The 6,904-nt window shown below is 36.8% G+C and overlaps 1 pseudogene; it reads left to right on the top strand.

The window, feature by feature from the left end:
- Window positions 1-6,306: 6,306 nt before the first annotated feature.
- On the top strand, window positions 6,307-6,654 carry LOC131825976 (mitochondrial import inner membrane translocase subunit TIM14-like; annotated as a pseudogene).
- The last annotated feature ends 250 nt before the right edge of the window (window positions 6,655-6,904 follow it).

Raw genomic sequence — 6,904 nt, 5'->3', positions numbered from 1 at the left:
TATAGATTTTGGATACTAGCCCTTTATCTGATATGTCCTTTGCAAATATCTTCTCCCATTCTATCAGTTGTCTTTTGGTTTTGTTGACTGTTTCCTTTGCTGTGCAAAAGCTTTTGATCTTGATGAAGTCCCAGTAGTTCATTTTTGCCTTGGCAGCCCTTGCCTTTGACAATGTTTCTAGGAAGAAGTTGGTCTGGCTGAGGTTAAAGAGGTTGCTGCCTGTGTTCTCCTCAAGGATTTGGATGGATTTCTTTCTCACATTAATCTCCTTTATCCATTTTGAGTCTAATTTTGTGTGTGGTGTAAGGAAATGGTCTAGTTTCATTTTTCTGTGTGTGGCTGTCCAATTTTCCCAGCACCATTTGTTGAAGAGACTGTCTTTTTTCCATTGTACATTCTTTCCTGCTTTATGGAAGATTAGTTGACCATAGAGTTGAGGGTCATTTCTGAGGTCTCTGTTCTGTTTCATTGATGTATGTGTTGTTTTGGCATCATAGAACTTTTGAAACACGTTCTGTAAAAAATAATTGCCTACATTTACAGAGTAAATGTACTTATTTTGTACATATTTCTATAGGAGATAAAGTTCAGGAGAGTTCTATTAAGTGTTTGTCCCCTGCATTTGCTATTTTAATAAAAAGTAAGTTCTCTCTCTCCCTCTCCTGCTCATCTTCTTTGTGCTCTCTCTCTCTCTCTCTCTGTGTCAAATAAGTAAATACAGGGGTGCCTGGATGGCTCAGTGGGTTAGGCCTCTGTCTTCGGCACAGCTCATGATCTCAGGATCCTGGGATCGAGCCCTACATTGGGCTCCCTGCTGTGCCTCTCTCTGCCTGCCTCTCTGACTACTTGTGATCTCTCTCTCTGTCAAATAAGTAAATAAAATCTTAAAAAAATAAGTAAATAAAATAAATGGTGTAGGGAAAATTGGATAGGGCCCACCCTATCCAATGTATGGAGTATGGAGGTTCCTCAAAAAGTTGAAAATAGAGCTACTCTATGACCTAGCAATCACACTGCCAGGCATTTACCCTAAAGATACAGATGTAGTGATCTGAAGGGGCACATGCACCTGAATGTTTATAGTAGCAATGTCCACAATACACCAAACTATGGAAAGAACCTAGATATCCACCAAGAGATGAATGGATAAAGATGTGATATATGTGTATGTGTGTGTGTGTATGGGTGTGTGCACACACCCACACCCATGCACCCCCTATATATATATACATATATATATATATACACACACACATACATACACATATACATACAATGGAATATTATGCAGCCATCAAAAAAAATCTGGCCATTTGCAAAGATGTGGATGGAACTAGAGGATATTATGCTGGGCGAAATAAGTCAATCAGAGAAAGATAGTTATCATATGATCTCTCTGATATGAGGAGTTTGAGAGGTAGGGTGGGGGATTATGGGGGGTAGGGAGGGAAAAAATGAAACAAGATGAGATCTGGAGGGAAACAAAACATAAGGGACACTTAATCTCACAAAACTGAGGGTTGCTGGGGGGAGGTAGATGGGAGGGATAGGGTGGCTGGAAGATTGACATTTGGGAAGGTACATGTTATGGTGAGTGCTCTGAAATGTGTAAGACTAATGATTCACAGACCTGTATCACTGGGGCAAATAATATATTAAATATATTATTTATATTTATAATATAAATATATAAATATATAATATAATATAATATAATATATAATTTATATAATATAATATATATTATTTATATTATATTATAATATATGAATATATTATTTATAAATAATATATTAAATATATTAAATAATATATTAAATATTTCATTTTTTATTCTTGCTTTAAATTAGGGAACTCTACATTTCTTTTAAGAAAGTTAGAGAAATGGAGTTGCTTTATTTTCATCCTAAGTGAGAGTAGGTTCACTTTACTGTTGACATGGGAAACTCCTCCTTGGAATAGTCATGGCTATATAGTATCAGGGCAAGAGCAATATAGAAAGATTAGCTAGACACAATAAGAATACATATCCCAAGGAAAAGGAAAAATATATGTGGCAAGGGCTGGAGGCTATAAGAAATGTATAGAAATATTGATGGAGATAAGATACTTAGGGAAGGAGGTGATGGTCCTTAATATTAGAGAGGTTGTCATTCAGAAAGGTCAAGCTTACACTAAATGACTGCTTAACAGTTTTATTTCTTAAAATTCACCTAAGTGAAGTCATATGGTATTTGTCTATCTCTGACTGACCTATTTTGCTTAGAATAATACACTCTAGTTCCAACCACATTATTGCAAATGGCAAGATTTTATTCTTTTTGATGGTTGATACTCCATTGTATATATCTACCACATCTTTATCGTTTCATCAGAACCAAAAACAGATGAACATAGGGGAAGGGAAGGAAAAATAAAATAAGATGAAAATAGACAGGGAGGCAAACCATAAGAGATGCTGAACTCTAGGAAACAAACTGAGGGTTGCTGGAGGGGAGTTGGGGGGTAGGAATAATTGGGTGACAGACATTAAGGAGGACACTTGATGTAATGAGCACTGGGTGTTGTGTGCAAGCAATGATTCACTAAATTCCACCTCTGAAACTAATAAAAAAATACATAACTGCTAATTTAAATCATCAGTAAAAATTAAAGAAAGGTAGGAATTGTTTGAATATAAGATGATCCTTCTAAAATTAGAGCTTTTAAAATAACAAAGTGTAGAGGTTTCCTTCCTGTGTAATGAAACACCTGTCACTGAAATCATTCAAACTGTAACTATATGACAGTCCTTCAGTGATAATTTAGGTTTACTTATAATCCATAGCAATGGCTAAAATCAGGATAAATGACTACTTAGATCATTTGTAGCTCATTGATTCAGTTCATTCTCAGATAATTTGGCTGTGTTTTCCTATGGTTTCATGGAAAATAACAGGAAGCATTTTATTTATTGCAATATATTAAAATATAGAAATTTTGCCAAAGGAAAAATTATAAAATGATTAGATGAGTGTCCCTCTTTATAATTACTGAAATCTTGGGAACATGTTTCATTAAATCTGATGACAATGATTTAACTGGTGATAAGGCAATTATATTAAGTTCAAAGGAAGCACATAAAATTGTCTTTTATAAAATTAATGTTTGGAGCATGTTTTAATGGTGATATTTTATTACAAAACATATACATAAATAAGAAGGTGAAAAATGGGATAATACTGAGTCTGTGTGGCTCCAAGAAAAACTAATTGTTGCAAAAAACATGTATCATAAATATTAAATCATTTCACTTTGTTTTCTCCTAACCCTCTGTTCCTGTAAGCTTTCCACATGCAGACTAAAGTCATGCATCCTAAATATTCCAGGATAACAGGGAGCAAGTAATGAATCCCTTTAACAAGGAAACTACTGAGAAACAATCAGGCTTGAAAATCCAGGTATGGTAGCTAAAGGCTCTCCTAAATTAGGAGAAATTCCCTTGAAATATCAAGGACCAAGCCTAGAGTTATAGGTTGTGTATTGTTGTTTTTCTCAGTATGAAGAAAGCTGCTTCCATACTGATATTAAAAATAGTTTTGTTGGGGCGCCTGGCTGGCACAGTCAGCTATGCAGCCAACTTTTGGTTTTGACTCAGGTCATCATCTCAGGATCATGAGATAGAGCCGCAACTCAAGTTCTGTGCTCATCACGGAATCTGCTTCAGCTTCTTATCTCCCTCTTTGTCTGCCCCCTTTGCTTATGCTCTCTCTTTCTAAAACAAATAAATAAATCTTAAAAAAATAATAATTTCACAGAATGACCTTTATATTGGTAGAAAATTACAGACAGCAATGATATTGAAAAAAATGTGTCCATATTTAAATTAATATAAGGAATTTTAATTAACAGATAATGTATTATTCGCTTCAGGGGTCCAGGTCTGTAAATCACCAGGCTTACACATTCACAGCACTCATCATAGCACATACCTTCCCCAATGTCCATAACACAACCATCCTATCCCTCATCCCACTCCTCTCCAGCAGCCCTCAGCTTATCTCCTGAGATTAAGAGTCTCTTACAGTTTGTCTCCCTCCCCTGTCTCATCTTGTTTCATTTTTTCCCTTCCCTTTCCCCCATGACCCACTACCCTGACTCTCAGCTTCCTCATATCAGAGAGATCATATAATAATTGTCTTTTTCTGGTTGATTTATTTCATTTAGAGTAACACCCTCTAGTTCCATCCATCTCGTTGCAAATGGCAAGATTTCATTTCTTTCGATGGCTGCATAGTATTCCATTGTGTATATATACCACATCTTCTTTATCCATTCATCTGTTGATGGACATCTAGGTTCTTCCCATAGTTTGCTTATTGTGGACATTGCTACTATAAACATTTAGGTGCATGTGCCCCTTTGTATCACTGTATTTGTATCTTTAAGGTAAATACCCAGTAGTGCAATTGCTGAATCATAGGGTAGCTCTAGTTTCAACTTTTTGAGGAACCTCCATGCTGTTTTCCAGAGTGGTTGCACCAGCTTGCATTCCCACCAACAGTGTAGGAGGGTTCCCCTTTCTCTGCATCCTTGCCAGTATCTGTCATTTCCTGACTTGTTAATTTTAGCCATTCTGGCTGGTGGTATCTCATTGTGGTTTTGACTTGTATTTCTCTGATGCTGAGTGATGTGGAGCATTTTTTCATGTGTCTGTTGGCCATCTGGATGTCTTCTTTGTAGAAATGTCTGTTCATGTCCTCTGCCCATTTCTTGATTGGATTCTTTGTTCTTTGGGTGTTGAGTTTGATAAGTTCTTTATAGATTTTAGATACTAGCCCTTTATCTGATATGTCCTTTGCAAATATCTTCTCCCATTCTATCAGTTGTCTTTTGGTTTTGTTGACTGTTTCCTTTGCTGTGAAAAAGCTTTTGATCTTGATGAAATCCCAATAGTTCATTTTTGTCCCTGCTGCCCTTGCCTTTGGCGATGTTTCTAGGAAGAAGTTGGTCTGGCTGAGGTTGAAGAGGTTGCTGCCTGTGTTCTCCTCAAGGATTTGGATGGATTTCTTTCTCACATTAATTTCCTTTATCCATTTTGAGTCTAATTTTGTGTGTGGTGTAAGGAAATAGTCTAGTTTCATTTTTCTGTGTGTGGCTGTCCAATTTTCCCAGCACCATTTGTTGAAGAGACTGTCTTTTTTCCATTGTACATTCTTTCCTGCTTTATGGAAGATTAGTTGACCATAGAGTTGAGGGTCTATTTCTGGGCTCTCTATTCTATTCCATTAATCTATGTGTCTGTTTTTGGGCCAGTACCACACTGTCTTGATGATGACAGCTTTTTTTTTTTTTTTTTTTTAAGATTTTATTTGTATGACAGACAGAGATCACAAGTAGGCAGAGTGGTAGGCAGAGAGAGAGAGAAGGGGAAGCAGGATCCCCACTGAGCAGACAGCACAATAAAGGGCTTGATCCCAGGATCCCAAGATCATAACCTGAGTGGAAGGCAGAGGCCTTAACCCACTGAGCCACCCAGGTGCTCCAGATGATGACAGCTTTATAATAAAGCTTGAGGTCTGGAATTGTGATGCCACCAAATTTGGCTTTCTTTTTTAATATTCCTCTGGCTATTCAAGGTCTTTTCTGGTTCCATATACATTTTAGGATTACTTGTTCCATTTTGAAAATAATGGATGGGATTTTGATAGAGATTGTATTGAACGTGTAGATTGCTCTAGGTAGCATAGACATTTTCACAATCTTTGTTCTTCCAATTCATGAGCATGGAACATTTTTCCATCTTCTGTGTCCTCCTCAATATCTTTAATGAGTACTTTAAAATTTTCTGAGTATAGATTCTTTGCCTCTTTAGTTATAAAACCTCCATACTGTTTTCCAGAGTGGCTACACCAGCTTGCCTTCCCAACAACAGCGTAGGCAGGTTGCCTTTTCCTCATATCCTCGCCAACATCTGCTATTTCCTGACTTCTTAATTTTAACTATTCTGACTGATGTGAGGAGGTATCTCACTGTGGTTTTGGAAACAGTCAACAAAACCAAAAGGCAACTGACAGAATAGGAGGAGGTATTTTTTTTTTTTTAACACTGCTGTTATAATCTAGTAATGATTCCATTCATTTAAGTACACGTTCAAAACAACCATTTAATTTTGATGGTACTACTATTTAAAATTGCATTTTTGTTTTGGTGACTGTTGGTAGTGGCCACATGGCTGTGTGCTAGAGTTATGACCATTGGTGGCTGCCACCTTTGGGCTGGGCTGGACCATTCTCTCAGAGGAGGCTGAGGAACTGAGCCACAGCCATGGCCAGTACGGTGTTACCATCCAGAATGACCATTGTTTCTCCTGGATTTGCAGGGTGTTACATTTTGCAAACCATGAAACACATGGAGCCTCAAGTAAAACAAGTTTTTCAAAGCCCACCAAAATCTGTCCTCAGTGGTGGTTATTATAGAGATGGATTTGAACCCTAAAAGACTAAATGAGAAATAGTATTAATGCTAGCCACAAGCCTTGCTGCCAATAAAGAAAAAAAAATATGAGATGCTCATTGACAGATTATGCTTTTAAGTCAACTGGATGAGGGAGGATCTCCTTGCACAGCAGCCAAAATCAACGAAGCTAGATATTTACTAGAAAGTCAAGCTTAAAAAAATGAAGTAAAGGTGTGATGTTTTTAGTTCTTACTAGTTTATGTATATAAGTGCCAGATCTTTTTAAATAAAATACCTTAAACCTAAGAAAAAATTCCATTTTTAAACTTGGTGTTCATTTCTTGCTGTGGCATGGGAAGGTGGTAATTTGGCAGATTCAAGGCCCAGATTTTCACTTAAGTGCAGAAGAGCATTACAACACAATCATTTTCTTAAAATCAAGTACAAAGCTTTTCTAAGCCAACCT

The sequence above is a fragment of the Mustela lutreola genome, chromosome 2 (assembly GCF_030435805.1).
Source record: "Mustela lutreola isolate mMusLut2 chromosome 2, mMusLut2.pri, whole genome shotgun sequence".
In the NCBI taxonomy this organism is placed as follows: domain Eukaryota; kingdom Metazoa; phylum Chordata; class Mammalia; order Carnivora; family Mustelidae; genus Mustela; species Mustela lutreola.
Note: the sequence above shows the minus strand (reverse complement) of the source record. Positions and strands in the feature narration are given on the sequence as shown.